The 17,830-nt window shown below is 44.6% G+C and overlaps 1 non-coding gene and 1 pseudogene across 1 annotated transcript; one reads left to right on the top strand and one right to left on the bottom strand.

Moving 5' to 3' along the window:
• The first annotated feature begins 8,132 nt into the window (after window positions 1-8,132).
• LOC112884318 lies at window positions 8,133-10,393 on the top strand (annotated as a pseudogene).
• A 5,488-nt stretch (window positions 10,394-15,881) lies between these two features.
• Window positions 15,882-16,020, bottom strand: LOC112888188. The gene has a single exon (XR_003227731.1). It is a non-coding gene; the product is annotated as a small nucleolar RNA Z247 (small nucleolar RNA).
• Window positions 16,021-17,830: the final 1,810 nt, after the last annotated feature.

Raw genomic sequence — 17,830 nt, 5'->3', positions numbered from 1 at the left:
GCATTGCTGCCATGAAGCCGCAAAAGGGGAATCAAGTTTGACAATTCATGTCATGTGGTTCTCACGAACTAGCTAACTAAGGGTCTGTTTGGAGGAGCTAAAGCTGAGTGCTAAACTTTAGACATGTTAGCACTTATGCACATGGTAAAGTTTTTGAGTCTTGGTTAAAGTTTAGCCCATCCCATTAGCGCACTCGTTTGGATGAGCTAGTGCTAAAGTTCAGCACTTTCACTCATTAGCATTTGGATCCAAACGGGTTCTAATTATGTCAATTTAAGATATCTGTTTAACTAGTTCTGTTTAGTTCATTCGTGTGCAGCCTCATAGGTCCTGCAATTTAATGACCTTTTCCCTATAATAGTTCATTCGTGTGCAGCCTCATAGGTCCTGCAATTTAATGACCTTCTCCCTATAATTTTGTTCCTTCTGAACTTAATGGTATTTGAAACACCAAAGTGTATAATAGAATTTAATGTTTCCCACCCATTTTTATTATCTGTGATGCAATTCAATTGCTACATTATTTGGTAATGGTGTGGGCTTTAACTGTGAGTTGACTCCTACCTAAATGTTCCTTCCTGTATCCTTCAGTAGACTTGGAGTTCCCTAGAATTTCATGTGATTCTGTCTTGAGTGTTTCCCTTCTTCCCTTGTTGTATGCTAGATTATAACAATGTGATAATGAGTTGCGTCAGGTACTGTCTTCTATTGTTGTTCGGTGTTGTTTTATTCTGATTGTCTTTCCCGGATTTCCCCTGTAAAATGGTGATCTGTTTAGCTGTAGAATTATGTTCCGGTGCAATAATTATCGCATTGAAGTAGTATGAGGTCAGCTATTTAGATGACACATTTCTGGAAGTGTTGAATAATGCAAAGTGGTTGCGTCTTCTGTTAATAAAGCTATAATTTCCTTGTTCCGAATTGCACTATGAGTTTACTGAGCCATGCCAAGTTTTGCTGGACGTTGATTGTCATCATTTGCCTGCTGACTAACTGAAATACCTACATATACGCTCATTCCAAGTTTGTCTTCCCTGCCGTTGCGTAACTTTCTCCTGATGGTTGCACTTGTACTTTTTGTAATTGCTGCTGTTTGATTAGTGGTTTTAGCTGTGATGGTTGCATTTTTAGTACTAGCAGTTTGTATAGCTCATTATATATGTGGTTTGTACTGATGACTGACCGTGTTGAATTCTGATGTGATTTGAGGGGGGATGGGGATTGAATCTTTCCTTTCCTGTTGAATTTTCTTGTTTATGCTTGTGGGTAGGTTTTAGGGTGTTGGGTGGGGGGGTGCCTAACACTGCCGATGCCGGTCCCAAGCCCGGATAAAAGTGGAGGGGGCACAACTGAATGATTGTGGAAGCGAGTGTCTCATACCAACGTTTTGTTTCGGAATTTGACGCAGGAGCTCATTTTTATTTTGCATCATGTTTTGCCGCTTTGGCATTCCCTCTAGAGTGGAGAATAAATTGGTTCATTATCATCTACCCCAGTTGATTGCCAGAGCAGCGAAGGAAGAGGTAATTTGCAACTGGAACTGACGTTTTCAATAATCAAGCTGCATACATGGACGGCATGAGGACATAAAAAAGGCAAGGCCTGACCTTTGTAGCTATCGTAGCTGTAGCGAGCACCAGTCCACCAACTGTCCATTTTCATCAATTTTTCAGGCGAATATGCTGCAACCCAGTGTCCAGATCAATAACGTTTCAACCCATGGAGAGATCCCAGAGCTTCTTGTTGGTAACGTCGCGACTGATCGATGCTTCCAATTCCGTTTGCCAGTTCGATGCTGCCACCCCCGGCTCGGGGCGGCTGTATAAAGCTAGCCGTTCGCTAGAACAAGCAAGCGTATCCAGTTCTAAACTGAGCAAGATGGATCAGTTGACGTTGTCTGCTTCAAGCTGGTTTCTGCTCTCGTGCTGCTCCTGGCCTGTGTCGCCGCCCATTTTGGGGCCGTGAGCGCCCAGTACGGCAGCAGCGCCGCCGCGGGGACGGGCCCTGCTGATGGTGCAGGCTACTTGCTGGGCGTCGCCGCCGCGGTGCTCGCCGTTGCAGCGTTTGTTTGGACCTGAAATTGACTGAGCTGGAGTCCTGGAGCGAAGCTGTGTCGTGCTTTCCTATCTTCGTGTCAGCGTTCTGTGCTCTGTAATCTGGGCTCAATCTTCTTGTCGAGTTAGGTGGTGCTTCTGACTGTATTCTTGTAAACTTGAGATTTATGAGTTGGTGATGACAGTTTTGTGAATGTGTGGTGATACAGAATAATGTCGATCAAATACTCAGGCTTGTGTTCCTTACCAATATTGTGATTGAGTGCTATGTTATCTTGAATGAAAGTTTAGCTTGTTGATGTGCTTATCACTGGAAATGTAGTGCCCTTATTATCTTTTCCTTTTGTTGACCAAGCCGTGATGCTGCTGATAACTGGGCATTTGAGCGATTTTCCACTCATTCCGCCGCTACTCGTAACCAAAATCATGCGTTGGAAATGCCACGTGATTTGGCACTTGAACGACACATTAGCCTTCGGTCCAGAGACTAAACCATGGTGGTTCAGACAATCGACGAGTAGATCCGCATGGCTAAAAGCAACTGAAGACCACCTGTTCACTTCCATGACACTAGTTGGACAGAGGATCCTCGTTCTTCAGCGTGCGCCAAATGAACCTCTCGCCAGAGAAGGATGGTGTTGGCGATCTGGTGGATGGACCTCGCCTACCTTCTGGTTGCTGAAGGACCCGCTCTGCGGTGCTTGTGACATGAAAATCTTGCCCTCGAGGCTCGAGCTTCCCCGAGCCGCCGCCGCGCCGCCGGAGATGGAGAAGCAGAGGAGGGAGCAGATGTCACAACCCAAAGTTTAAAACCATATTTAACATGTAACTAGTAGCATTATGAGCTATCATTTAATCATAATGGAGAATCATTTATACATGTAATTGAATGATTGTCTATATTTTCTTGCCTTGTTTGAGTAAATGTTGTGAAGCAAGTTTAATTTTTGTTAAGTAACTGTGCTCTCAAAAATTTGATTCAAATACTAGATCTAAAATGATGAACTTAAAAAATATTTTTTCTCAATTTTGTGATAGCTAACCCGAGCCATAGAATTCTTGGAAGTTTTGAAAACTGCTACATTGTTTGAATTTCGGTGAGCAATCTATAATAGCTTTTTGAGTTCTTGTTATTGCAATGTGATCTTGGTGATTTGATCTTGCTCCAAAAAAGTTTTGGTGATTTTTGGAGCTCGGAAAGTCCTAGTTTTTGCATTTTGAAGTTGAACCATCATTTTTATTTTTTCCATCTACCCGGGCCCACCCGTCAGCCATGGCCCCCGCCTTCTCCGCGCCTCCTTGCTCGCCCGTTGGCCAGCCCGGGTGGTGGCGCCGCGCCGTCGGCTGCTGGCTGGGCTAGCGTGGCCGTGGGAAGGCAAGTCCCCCGCCCAGCCGCTCGCCTTCCTTCCCTTAACCCCTATGCCATTTTTCCTCCCCCGAATTCCTAGCCCTTCTCCTCCATTGCCGCCGCCATCTCCCTCTTCCCCTCCTCCGGCTGCCGCGATTCGCCACCTCCGGTGAGCCTTCTTTTGATTCCCTGCACGCAAAGCACCACCTCGCCCTCCTCGTCCGATTTAGGCTCTCACTGGCCATCTTCCTCCCCTGCAGATCCCCCTCGACGTCGGCCTTCGCCCGGAGCCACCGCTCCTCGCCGTGCCACCGCTCGCCGCGCCGTTCCGCCCATTGGTGCTGCGGGTGAGCCTTCCCATCGCGCCCAAGTCCCCGTGCTCGCGCCGTCCCTGTCCCGCTCGCCTCCCTAGCCGCGTTCCCCTGTCGGCCGCGGCGTCGTGCCGGCGCGACGTCGCGCTGCGCGCGCGCTTTGGCCCCGCCCCTGCCATGGGTCAAGGCCAGCGGCCGGCCTTGACTCGGCCCGGGTCCGCCTGGTCTCCTGGGCCCACCTATCGGCGCCTTGGAGCGTCGGATCCGGGTGTCCTTAGCGTTTCCCTCGAGTTTTTATGTTTTTCATAAAGCTGTCAACTTGTAAAACCCATAGAAATTTGTGTAGATCTCCAAAAATTGTGAAACTTATTTTGTTGGATTTGTGCGTTGTACATCTACTAAAAAATGTTATTTTGCATGTTAATGTTCTGTAAAATTAGTTATGCTTTATCTTTATGAAAGTAAGTTAATTGCTTAATAAATGATAGGATGCTCTAAAAATGCCAAACTAAATGCTACTAGAGTCCCTGTGAAATGTGCTATCATATGGTGCAACTTTTTCTAATGAATCTCTACTGTTTGATAGGGTTTTAGTGTGTTTTGTTGTTATCCGCCTGCAAACTTGTTTAATTCATAACTTTTGTTTGAAAGTTATAAAATGGCAAAACCACTTCGGTTATCCTTGTTTTCATGTCTAGATCCTCTGGTAATTTTCTGAGAATTTATGGAAGTGATTTGCATGTCTTTTAAGTTTTAACTTATTTAGAGTAGCTGAAATTTGTGATGTGCATAAGTAATTCTACAAAAATGATTTGCTGGAAATTCAACTCCTATGATTTTCTTACGATGTTCTCTATATGCTAGAATTAAATCTTAATTTATGCTCACTGTTTGAATTTATCTTAACCAATCCTCGCTTTAGGTCCTTTTGGTTTAAGAGCATAGAAGGTGAGATCTTGTCGCTAGCGTTCGTGTTGATTGTCTTGTTTATGTATGCCATCCATTCCTCATTTCATGTCATTTTATTTTTATATTATGGCATCATACTAATGCATGCATCTCATTCATACATTACAGTGATCGAAACACCGGAGAACGAGCTTGTTGAGCCTGCCGCGACGGTTGAACCCGAACCCGGAGTTGAGTTCATTGTTGAGCCGGAAGAAAACCAAAGTAAGGAACCCGCTTAATTTGAATTAATTTAGTTATCTCACTTGGATATATGTGGTTATGCTATATGTTTATCTATAGCATCATTGATCCTATTTTTTTGCATTTACATTCCTTGTTTTATATATTTATATCCTTGCTACTTGCAGTTAGTAACTATTAATTAATTAATAATGTTTAGCCATACTTAGGGTTGGTCTTTTAAGAAAATTTTGGAAATAGGATCACACTATGCTCACTACATGATTTGGTTGTCTTGATCGCACTTGTCCGGTTTTGAAAATATTGGAAGGATCGGAACGGTCTAGTTAGAAAAGTGGTTTCGTGGTTTGTACGGAATGTAGACCCTAGAGAAAGGAGTCTCAGAGGCATAATCCGCTTGAATCGTTTAAGGACCGTCCGTGGATGACCTCGGTTTTGTGCAACTTAACGTAATAACACATATCCAATCATGGTATGGATAACCTTCTATATTTTAATCATTGAGGCACGATCCTAGATGCGTGGCCATAGAGCTTTGTAGAGAGGCTTAGGGGTGTCCCCAGTAGACCTAGGTGACTCTCCGTGCAAGTTAGGCGTGATTTTCAACGATTGAGACTTGTTGGAAAAGTTTGATGCGAGTACCCTTTACCCAACGTGATCGGTTGGGTGAGCCGCATGGTTCTTGTGTCGTGTGGGTAAAGAAGTACACCCTGGCAAGGTTAAATAATCAATTTGAATTGCCGCGCTCTCAGTTATGAGCAAGCTCAATATCCAACGAATTTTTCGTAGAAGTATCGTTTATTTTTTGTTATGGCTCATGTCACCTTATGTTACTTTAATTATTTAATTATTTAGTAGTTTAAGCAACTAAAATTGTGAAGTGGGTTGCATAAGATAATTAAATTGCTAGAAAACTAGGTGTTGGATTAGAGAGCTCATACTTATGCAAACTTACTTAACCCTAAAAGCCTTATCTCTTTGAGCCCTCATTTGCAACTCCTTGGTTATTTAATCACGTAAGTCTTGCGAGTACCTTTGTACTCATGTTGCTTTTGAAACTAAGTTGCAAGTGAGCTAGAAGTTGTGTTTGGCCACTTCTACCCCGCCGATTCCGGTGCGGGGGAGGAGTAGGTCGACATGGCCTCGATGGTATCCTTGAGCAAGACTTCATTAGTTTATCACGTTTATCAAGTTATCCGCTGCACAATCGTTTCTTTTGGAATATCATGTTAAACACTAAACCTTAAATTTCATGTCACTTTTAATGCTAATTGTGAGACAGATTTGTTGTTGAACCTTTAATTTCATATTTAAATCCTCCTATGTTAAATTTATAATGTTTAATTATCAAACCTTTGAAATGCTTAAAATTGCTCTTCGTGATTCATCGGCAATATACGTGATTGTAAATGGTATGTGCGTATGCGTGATCTTGGACATATGGTGGAGCACGTACCGGGACTACCGGATTTGATATTATTTTGGCAAATTACGTATCGGTTGTTGATGTCTTAGACGTGGGTTAACACATAGCATGCTGTCAGACGAGCGCGTATTAGCTCTCATCTTAATATGATAATGACTGGCGGTTTGTTTAAAATAGTGTCAAATTGGACGGTTCTTACATCAGAGCATAACTGGGCAGGCAAGGAATAGAGGAGCACGAGGCTTCGGTAGGCGAAGCCGGGGATCCTCTTCATCATCAGCCATGGCTCGCTTTTTGGTTCATCTCTTCGCCAGCCATGGCGGCCGTCGCCGTCAGGGGAGCTAGAAAAATAATGGATAGCAGATAGGAGGTTCTATAAAAAATATCAGATCACGATTATTAATTGCAATCCGATTTAGAGGTTCCATGTAAAATATCGGATCATGTTTATTAATCGCGATCCGATTTAGAAGGTTTTATGTAAAATAGTGAATTGCGATAGGGTGCTTCCCGTAAAACATTATTTGTTGACGCTGACCTCCCTCTTGGATTGGATCACCGGCGGCGGACGCCCGTTGACGACGGCGAGTCCGTGGTAGCCGGAGACGCTTCCTCCCCACCTGATCTAGATAGAGAATGCTCCAGGTAGGCGTAAGCGGAGGATGGCAGCCGGAGCCCGCGCGCGTCGGCCGTCCCTTGCCCCAGCGTGGCCGGCCGGTCGCCACAGCTCGGCGCCGCCGTGCCGGGTTCGCTACAGGATTCATCAGGAGCCCTCGATCCGGCTCATCCCAAGAGGAGAGGATGGCAATGATCAGAATCTCCCAGCTGGATGGCCATTGCTTCTCTCCTGCAGCTCGTCTTCTGCTCAACCACCCATTTTGGAGGCCAATGAGCCCATGAACGTCCAGTACGGCAGCGGCTGCACGACGTGGAAGAGCTATGGCGGCGTTCCAGGCTACTTCCTCCTAGGCCTTGCCGCTGCCGCGATCGTTGTTGCGGCGTTCGTTTAGACCTGAAATTACCGAGAGCTGAATGCCTGAATCTTAATTCGTGGAGCTTGGCTGTTGTTTGCTTGAGATTAAGGAGTCGTTGTGGAAGTGTTTTTGTGAATGTGTGGTGATATGGGAGAATGGAGATTGAATATTCAGGCTTGTGGTAAGGATTGCTCCTTTTATATTCCTCAAGCTGTGATTTTTCTGCTCATAGTGATACCCAAAAGTTTGATCTAGCTCACCGTTTGCTTCTCAACATCTGTTGATTATTGAACTCATCTTGTGGTGCACATTCTGCTGCACAGCACATTGGAAAGACATTGCAGTTCTTTCATTTTCAGATGAGCATATTACACTTTGCAGTCCTCACCATGACCAATTGACCATGGACCTGCAGCTGCAGGCAGTAAACTATGGTACCAACCAACCAAACCACCATAAAGAATGCATCTCTGTCACATTAGAATCAGGGGTAAACTGAAGTAATGCTCTGTCATCTCAAAAGGTCGCAACTTCTCAAGTAGTGTTTTAAAATCCACTTCTAGCAACCAGCAAAACCGATTTTGGAGAAAAACAAACAATCTAGGAAACCACACACATTAAAGACTTGAAGAGTATCGCAATGAATTGGTGGGCTACAAGGATTCCTGTCATTTTAAGATGAAAGAAGCTTTTATTTCGAGATGAAAAAAAAACTCATGTCTACCCAAAATATACACGCATCCTCAGTTCCATGCAAGGATTTTGTGTAACTCAAAGTAAATACCGGCATGCGATCACCAGAAACAGAATCCCTACCTCCCCCCTCGCCGCGGCGGACGAAAGAAACACTAGCGTCGGAGAACGGCGATGGCGCCACCCATGGAGGAACTCCTGCACCCCAACACCAGTACAGATCGCTCGGATCCGGAGTTCGCTTCGGCGCTTGGCTCTGAATACTGTGCTCCCGTGGGCGAAGGTTCGCTGTTCTTCGATGCTCTCTTATCCTGTTGCGTTTATTTGCCCCGCATCAGTCATCACTACATAGGCGCTGCACTTACTAAAGTACCGATTCCCGGCTTTCAGATGATGACGACGACCTCTTGGTGGCGAAGATCACCAACCGCGAGGTGGAGGATGACCCAATTGACTATGAGACAACTTGCCCAGGTAATAAACGTACTGTATTTTCTCGGCAGCATCAACTCCGAGCAATAGCTCTATCTAACCATACATGAACAGTACCGCGTTCGTCTAGACTAGTAGTATGTGCAAAACAGGATTACCTGGAAAGGTTTATTGTCATTGCTATATATGCCCAATTCCTCAGGGCGGAACTTCACGGAGGAACAAGCAGAGGAGATAGGTTTAAACTGGATAGAAAGATGGTGCGATCTGTGCACGCAATTCTCGAATTCGTGCGATGTGGTTCGAAGCCAGGGAGGTGAGAACGTTCCTCTGAAAGTTCTCCCTGAGACAACATTTTTATGCATCACGAGGGATTACTGCTACCACCGTGAGTACATGACCAGTGATACCTCCCACTCTCCCAGAGTAAGTGTCAATAGATTTCTACTATCCAGGATCCAGTAGTTTTTGTGTTATCTATGTGTGTTTAGTAATTAATGTTTCTTCTTCCTATTTGCAGCTAGCTAAATCAGTCCTTGGATTTCGCATACCACAGCAAATGATGCAGGTCTTCTCTCTGAGGTTGTCAAGCTATAAATCTAAATCCTATCCAATAAGTATTTATGGAATATTCGCCGTACGTGATGACTTGGAGCCGTTGAGGAACTATGTCTTTAACCGTTCGAGAGACAATCCTGTCATGATTCATCAGGTATGGTTTGTTTCCTTTTATTAACCTTGGGGGATGTTTTGTCTAATCCTTACCCTGCTGAGCTTAGGCATGCAGCATGTCTTAAAAGCCTAACCTAATAAAGTTTGAAGCCACTGCTATATAAATTTAGCCAAAAACACTGAGTGTACAACATGTGGGTTATGGTGTCAACAAAGTGTAACTAGCCACAGTTATGTTATGAACTTAATTAACGCACGTATAAGAAAGAAACAGTAGCATGCCTAAGTTAAGGTGTGACCGAAACAACCTCAAAGTTTTGCTGGCACAAGCACTTGCCTAAGGTTAGTTTTAGCAAAGTTACTATGGTTCATTGCTAAATTCAGATTAAACAAGCTTTGACCTTTCAGGCTGCATTTGGTTAATGCACGGTTGTACCTTGCCACACCTTCTGAGCACCTTAACCCATATTCTTGATCAATTTTGGAAGTATGTTAGGTTTGATCAACTTTGACAAGGAAACAATATGTTGCTCTCAACCAAATATGCTCTAAATGTTTGCTCAACATGATGATTAGAAGTATGAGATGTAACAAATTACCTTCTTCTTTTTTTGCTTGGATACATCAGGAGTTATGTACTGCTAGACTCATTTATTTAGTCCTTCATGAACTTTGTACGGTTCATTCATCTGTAGCATTTCAGAATAATTTTGTTCGCTGCTTCAGTTCCATGTTACTTTTGGTTGACAAAACAATCGCTGGATCTTGACTAGCATTGCAATTAATTTTGCAATATAGTCAGAGTGGTTACATTTTTTTGTTTTCGGTCTGTGACTACCCTAACATGCTACAAATCCGCTAAAAATTATGTAATTGTATTAAGAAGAACGTGCAAAGGTGGGCATCTTATTGATAAAGTATCAACCCAATAATTCATTTGTACATGAGCGCTCACATCCTGTTGTGTTATTCTGCTGTTACGCACGTGTGTTTTATTATGGGTTAAGCCCTTTGAGTTGTTCTAACAAGCTGTTAAATTGTAGGATTCCCTAACCTTGCCTCTTTGTAGCCCTTGCCGAGTGAAGATTGCATCTTGGATATGGACTACATGTTCCTTGCAGAGGGTGTTGAAGCAGTTATTCAGGTGCTCGCAGTTGTTGACAGTCCTCATCATGCGAGATTCTTTGCTTCCAGCAGTTGTTTTTGATAAAGAGATTGTGATTTTTGAGGGCAACTGTGTCAAGAAGGGCGAGCTATTCACGCATACTGTTGCGGTGATCGCAGAAGAAAATTTGAGTGTTCGCTTAGAATGGGAGAATTCAGTCCTGTAGTGGACGTTTAAGGATGGAGAGCTTGGAGCTGTAAGCTATCCCGATGATAACTCCATCCCGTTTTATGTAAGGGTGTTCTTTGCTCCAAAGAATCTCGAATACAGACCATCACGAGACCATGCCTGGAAAGAGATGTGTCGAGACAAGGGGAGAAAGCTTCCAGTGGTGGATTGCTGAAATAGGCCATTTTGAATGCAGGAAACTAAAAGCAACTTGTGGTGGATTGTTGAGTTTCCTTTGGTAAGCCCTTTATCACAAATGGGAGGAGTTTGACATATGACTTTTGTAGCCATGTGTGGCTCAGAGTTAGATACTTCAATCAGCTATGTTCAGTGCATGTATGATTTTATCACAAATGTCAGGACTTTGATATATGAATTTTTTAGCCACGTGTGGCTTAAATACTCTAATCAGCTATGTTCAGTGCATGCTCTGCATTATGTTATGAGTTCTGATTATTTCCCTGTGTTCTGAATGCATTCATAAATTGCACATCTCCTGTACCCTTGTGGATTCATAAAAGAATAGTGTTGTTGCAAGTGTTTGAGATGTGTTGCTACTTGCTAGTCTACATCTTGGCCATTCTTGTAACAGGTGAACCGGAGGAAACGTTACGCTTGGCACCGAGTGTCTGCGTTGCCCCAGACGCAGGCGCCCCTGGTAGTGGTCGCTCTTCTCCCCTGAGCTGCGCAGAGCCAAAGTTCTTGCATTCCTCTTGGCAGCAAGTTACAGAGATCAGGTCCCTAAGCTCGCCGTCAAAAGATGAAGTACTCAAATGTTTATTTATGATTAGAATAGACTTATTTGTGCGCTAAATAGTAACTTTATTTCAACGTGAAATCACAAGGCAGAGAAGAAAGGGTTCAACTAAAGATACAATGAACAATCAGTGGCGCACAACTAGCGCCAAGTGACTGGAGAAATTGCATAAAATGTCGGCATGTAATTCACAAGGCAAGCACGAGCAGAGTAGTAGTAACTTCTCTACATTTTCCATACACAATGCTGAAATGCAGCATCCATTGTAGCCCCATCAATTTGGTTAGCGGCAAGTGAAGAGTAGAATTCTGTCCAATGCTATAGGTAATACGATGACAGATTATTTGGGACTTGGGAGCGAACCATGAAAACATTTCACCTTCCTCTTTCAAAAAAAAATGAAAATATTTTACCTTCTACTATGGGTGAACTGGGCCGGCTGGCCGGCCGCTTGTGTGGACTGGAGCGGTGGCTGCCCTAGCATCAGTCACAGATTAACACAGCGAGCGTCCTTCGCGAGAAATCGTCCGCGAGCCAACCGCCTGAAACGCCGCGTCGCCGGAGGCGGAGAAGGGGAGGGGGGAGAGAGAGAGAGAGAGAGAGAGAGAGAGAGAGAGCAGCATGCTTGGAGAGCAGTTCATGGATGAGCCGTGAATAGCGCGGAGGAAAGTACAAGAAGGACGGGGAGGGCCACGAGGTGAGGCAAGAGTGGCACTGTGGCAGGTGTAGAAATCAGAGGGCAGTAGGAAGAACGGTGTCGCCCTATCTTGAGTCGATGCACCGGCTGCGTGTTAATTCAATGATCGGAGAAAAGCCCTCCTCATGGCGTTACATATATACGTGAGACAATAGGAAGTTCGGTCAGGACTCCATTACAAGGAAATCTAATATTAACAATTCTATCTATAGGAGTCCTAGACCAATACATATCCTTGTTGCTTCATGTTTACAATCAATGGAAACTTATCTAATTATAACCTTTCTTAACAGCCTCCCTCAATCATAACCTTCTGAGGTTAAGATTGGTTTTGAAATTTTCAAATAATCTTACAGACAAAGGCTTTGTAAAACCATCTGCAATCTGATCTCCAGACGGGATGAACTCAATCTCCAAAAGTTTCTGAGTTACTCGTTCTCTAACAAAATGAAAATCAACCTCAATATGTTTGGTTCTAGCATGAAACACTGGATTAGCTGACAAATATTTAGCACCAAGATTGTCACACCATAATTTTGCTGCATGTGGATTTTTAACCTCCAATTCTTTGAGTAAAGTTTGTACCCACATAATTTCTGCAGTTGCATTAGCCATAGCTTTATATTCTGACTCTGTACTAGATCTTGATACAGTAGCTTGCTTACAAGCACTCCAGGATACTAAGTTTGATCCAATAAATACAGCAAATCCACCCGTAGATTTTCTATCATCAACATTACCAGCCCAGTCGGCATCCGAGAATGCACTTACTAATGTTGACATTGAGTGATGTATATTTAATCCAAGCTGAGTATTTTGTTTAATATACCTTAATATCCGCTTCACAGCTGCCCAGTGAACAGTAGTAGGTGCATGCAAAAACTGACATACTTTATTTACTGAGAAAGCAATGTCCAGCCTTGTGAGAGTCAAATATTGTAACGCCCCAACTATACTTCTGTACTTTGTAGCATCTTCTGGACCTAACAGTGACCCTTCATGTAAGGATAATTTCTCACTGGTAGATAGAGGGGTAGATACAGCTTTGCAATCTGTCATTCCAACTTTCTTCAAGAGATCCGTAGCATATTTATGCTGAGTCAAAAGAATACCATTCCGTACCTTGTTCACTTCTATTCCCAAGAAATAATGAAGATCACCTAGATCTTTCAAAGCAAAATCTTTTTGTAAATCTTTGAGTAAAGCTGTCGTAGCCTGTTCTGTTGAGCTGACCACAATAATATCATCAACATATACAAGAATATACATAAAGATTCCTCCCTTGTTGAAAATAAACAATGATGTATCAGCTCTTGAAGGCCGAAAACCAAGATCAATAAGTTTAGTGCTAAGACGAGAATACCAGGCTCTCGGCGCTTGTTTTAATCCATACAAAGCTTTGTCCAATTTACAAACATAATTTTCCTTGGATTTTTCTACAAAACCTGGAGGTTGTTGCATGTAAACTTCTTCTTCTAATATACTATGCAGAAAGGCATTTTGAACGTCAAGCTGCCGTAAGCTCCATCCTCTAGACACAGCTATAGACAAGACAGTACGGATAGTAGCTGCTTTTACCACCGGACTAAAAGTATCCTTATAATCAAGACCATATCTTTGCTTGAAACCTTTAGCTACCAATCGAGCTTTATATCTGTCTAGACTGCCATCAGCTTTACGTTTGATTTTATACACCCATTTGCATCCTATAATATTAATACCTTTCTGAGGAGGGACCAAGTGCCATGTTTTATTTTTAATCAAAGCATCATATTCAGTTTGCATAGCTGCTTTCCAATGCGAATCACTTAAAGCTTCTTCAACAGTATATGGTTCACCGGTAGAAAAAAATAAACTGTATCTAACAGTGCCATCAGTATATACCTTATCTTTGCGAATCCCGCTTTGCAATCTTGTTCTGGGTCTTTGTGGCGCAGAAGATTCTGATGACATCCCTGTTGGTGCTGAACCAGCCGATCCTGTTGGCACTGAAGGCGAGCCGCTGGTTCCCCCCATGCTCGCAGGAGGAGGTAATGTGGCAGCGCCAGTACCGCCCGGCAGAGGAGCAGTGGCGGGCGCCGATTCACCCGGGATAGATTGGCTCGCACCTGATGCCGCTCCAGACGCCTGATCAGCTGCCGATCCCAAGGCAGATTCACCAGCCATATCAGCCTCATGTCCTGCGTCTGGTGAACATCCATCAGTTGATGTGTTTCCTGCAATCAAGTGAGAATTTCCTCCCTGTTGCACTGCAACAAGGTCATTAGCAATTTCTGCTGGATGATTAGTAAATTGGCCTACTGAATGTTCTTCTCCATGAGTCGGATTTAAGAGAGTTGGATGGAGACAATGGATTTCAGATCGAAGACGAGCTCCTGCATTGGGATGAAGTTTGGAAAAGGGGAAAACTGTTTCATCAAAGACGACATCCCTAGAAATATAGACGCGACCAGTGGACACATCTAAGCACTTATATCCTTTGTGAAGAGTGCTATAGCCAAGAAAGACACATTGTTTAGATCGAAACTGAAGTTTGTGAGCACTATATGGACGAAGATTAGGCCAACAAGCACAGCCAAAAACTCTCATGGATGTGTAGTCTGGTTTTTGCTGAAAAAGTAATTCGAGAGGTGTGCGATATCCAGTGGTTCTACTAGGAACACGATTTATCAAATATACTCCAGAAAGAAACGCTTCATCCCAAAATTTAAGGGGCATTGATGCATGAGCAAGAAGAGAGAGCCCTACTTCAACAATATGACGATGCTTTCTTTCAGCAGACCCGTTTTGCTGGTGAGCATAAGGACAAGAGACATGATGAACTATGCCTGCTTTAGTAAAAAATGAGTTAAGCTTTTGATATTCACCACCCCAATCTGTTTGCATGGCCAAGATTTTTCTATTAAAGAGACGTTCAACTAAAGCTTGAAACTCTTGAAATTTTTGAAAAACTTCCGACTTAAATTTCAGAAGATATATCCAAGTAAATTTACTAAAGTCATCAATAAAGCTCACGTAATATTTTTTTTCTACCAACTGATTCTGGCGCATCACCCCAAACATCAGAGAACACAAGTTCCAAAGGAAATTTTGAAGTACTAGATGACACAGGGTAGGGAAGTTGATGACTTTTGCCCTGTTGACATGCATCACAAACTGTTTCACTAGAGGATTCTCCTAAACATGGGAGATTATTGCTACTGATAACTTTTTTAACAATAGAGGAGGATGGATGACGATGGCTGTGCCACCTTGACTCAGGTAGCTTGGTGGCGCTCATGGCTTGTTTTATTGAAGATGCAGGAAGAGGATATAGGCCTTTGTGACATCGTCCCTTAAGAAGTGTATTCTTCGTTGCCTGATCCTTGATAAAAAAGAAGTTGGGGTGAAATTCAAGAAAGGCTGAGTTATCAGTAGCAAGACGGTGAACTGAAACGAGATTTTTCTTGGCTTGTGGAACATAAAGAACATTTTTTAGATGAATATCACGACTAGGAGTGTGAACAGTAGTATGGCCAATATGACTAATATCCATACCTGTCCCATTTGCTGTGTGAATCTGATCAGACCCATGGTACTTGTTCTTCATCGTCAGCTTTTCCAATTCGCCTGTCACATTGTCGGTGGCACCAGTATCCATGTACCAATTTGTGTCCACCCCATAAGAGTTTGTGGCCGCAGCCACCAATCTCTGATCTGGCACATAATCTTCTTCGAACCTGTGCCAACATTCAGCAGCAGTATGCCTTCTTTTGAAGCATACCTGACACAAGGGTTCTTCATCGGATGAAGCCCTTTGACTATTGTTGTAGTTACGGTTGGAGTTGTAGACACGACCACGCCCTTGGCGTCCTCCAGGGGTTCCACGACCACCATAGCCGCCGCGAATTCCATTGTTTCCTCGGCCTCCTTGCTGCATATAGCCTCCACGAGACTGGCCACGGCCGCGGATATTTTTCCCGCGACCACGTCCGCGACTAGCTGCGTTGGCTGATCCTCCCTGGTTCCCTCCATAGACAAGATCCATACGAGTTTCAAAACTGAGGAGCTGTGAATAAAACTCACCAAGAGTGATTGACTCCACTCTAGTGCAGAGAGACGTGACGAGCGGATTGAAATCTTCGCCAAGCCCGGTGATGATGTACTCGATCAATTCTTCATCTTCTAGCGGCCTTCCTGCCGCTTTCATCTCATCGCCTAAGGCCTTCATCTTGCCAAAGTACTCCGCAATGGACGAACTCCCTTTTTAGGTAGTCGCCAACGCGATCCGTGTGTTCACGGTTCTTGCCCGCGTCTGTGACGCGAACATGTCTTCTATGATCTTCCATGCTTCTGCAGCCGTTGCACATGTAGCAACCTGCGAGAGAATGTCCTTGGACAGGGAATTAAGGAGATAGCTAAGGACCTGCTGGTCCGTTGCTTCCCAATCCTCCAGTGCCGGATTTGGTGGCACTTTGATCTCCTTGTCATCGGCGCCTTTGGTGACAAGTTCTGCAGCGGGTGGTTGAGAGGCGCCGGTGAGGTATCCTTGAAGACGAGCACCACGTACTGCAGTCCGAACTTGCGCCTTCCATAGCGCATGGTTGGACTTCGTCAATTTCTCGGCAATGGGCTGGCCGAGAAGAAGATTGGAGGCGGCAGATGAGCTAGCCATGGCAGATGCAATCTATTTTGACTAGATGGCTCTGATACCATGTAGAAATCAAAGGGCAGTAGGAAGAACGGTGTCGCCCTATCTTGGGTCGATGCACCGGCTGCGTGTTAATTCAATGATCGGAGAAAAGCCCTCCTCATGGCGTTACATATATACGTAAGACAATAGGAAGTTCGGTCAGGACTCCATTACAAGGAAATCTAATATTAACAATTCTATCTATAGGAGTTCTAGACCAATACATATTCTTGTTGCTTCACGTTTACAATCAATGGAAACTTATCTAATTATAACCTTTCTTAACAGCAGGATACCCTAGTGCACCGCCAGGCGCGGCCCGCCAGCATCTCCATATCTCTAGCGAGGGAGCCATGGCCGTCGGAGCGAGAGCGAACGACTAAACTACACAAAATTAGATCCAGGATTGGGGTTTTATGCAAAAACTCGGATCGCGATTGCAAATCATGATCCAACTTAGAGGTGTAACTGTAAAAGTTTGGATTGAGAATAATAGTTGCAATAAATGTAGGGGGTTTTTTGAAAAATATTGGATCGCGATTATTAGTCGCGATCCAAATCAGGGGTGTTTTGCAAAATAAAATTGTTGACCAGAGTCTACGCTGAGACGGGGTACTACTCGTAATCGTTGGATCTAAAGTTTGTGGCCGGATGGAGCGGTAACCCAATTGACCCCACAGTCTTCCTGGTTGACTTGTTGCCTGGGCGGCAGGGACCTTCCCCTCCGATCGCCGGCGGCCGTCGAGCCCTCGAGAACCAGCGCCAGGGAGGCTTCCGCCGCCTCTGTTCCAGATGGAAGAGCAAGCACCGTGCTTGTCTTGTTACTCGTCGGCTGCAGCGGAGGCCGGAGGACGGCAGCCCGAGGAAGCGGAGGTAGGCTGGGACCGGGAAGATGGAGGCCGCCGCCGGCGCCGCCCCGCGCCGGCCTGTGGCGTCGCTGCAGGACTCAAGGCCCCTCGGTTCGCGCATCCAGGGAGGGAGGACCCGCCTCCTCATCTCCGTCACTGTCAATGCCGCCGCATGCGATCCGGTTCCAACTCACTTCCCAATGGGAAAACATGTGTCCGGCACTCCGGCGTCCATCGCCGGTTCCCAGTTCCGCCGTCCGTGTCAGTGACTGCGGCGGCGGCGCTCTCCATCTTGTGTGTCCACTGCAGGAGCGTGCAAGCCGGAGAACTTCACGGCTGGCTGTCGACAGTCTGACTTGGTTGCAGCGAGGGGAAACGCAGAGACTGCTCCCACCACGCCGGAAAAACACCGATGCTTCAGCTCACAGTTCAGTCTTGTTCAGTGATCACTTTTACCGTCT

The sequence above is a fragment of the Panicum hallii genome, chromosome 3 (genome assembly GCF_002211085.1).
Source record: "Panicum hallii strain FIL2 chromosome 3, PHallii_v3.1, whole genome shotgun sequence".
In the NCBI taxonomy this organism is placed as follows: domain Eukaryota; kingdom Viridiplantae; phylum Streptophyta; class Magnoliopsida; order Poales; family Poaceae; genus Panicum; species Panicum hallii.
The sequence above is the reverse complement of the archived record's forward strand: the minus strand, read 5'-3'. Positions and strand labels throughout refer to the sequence as shown.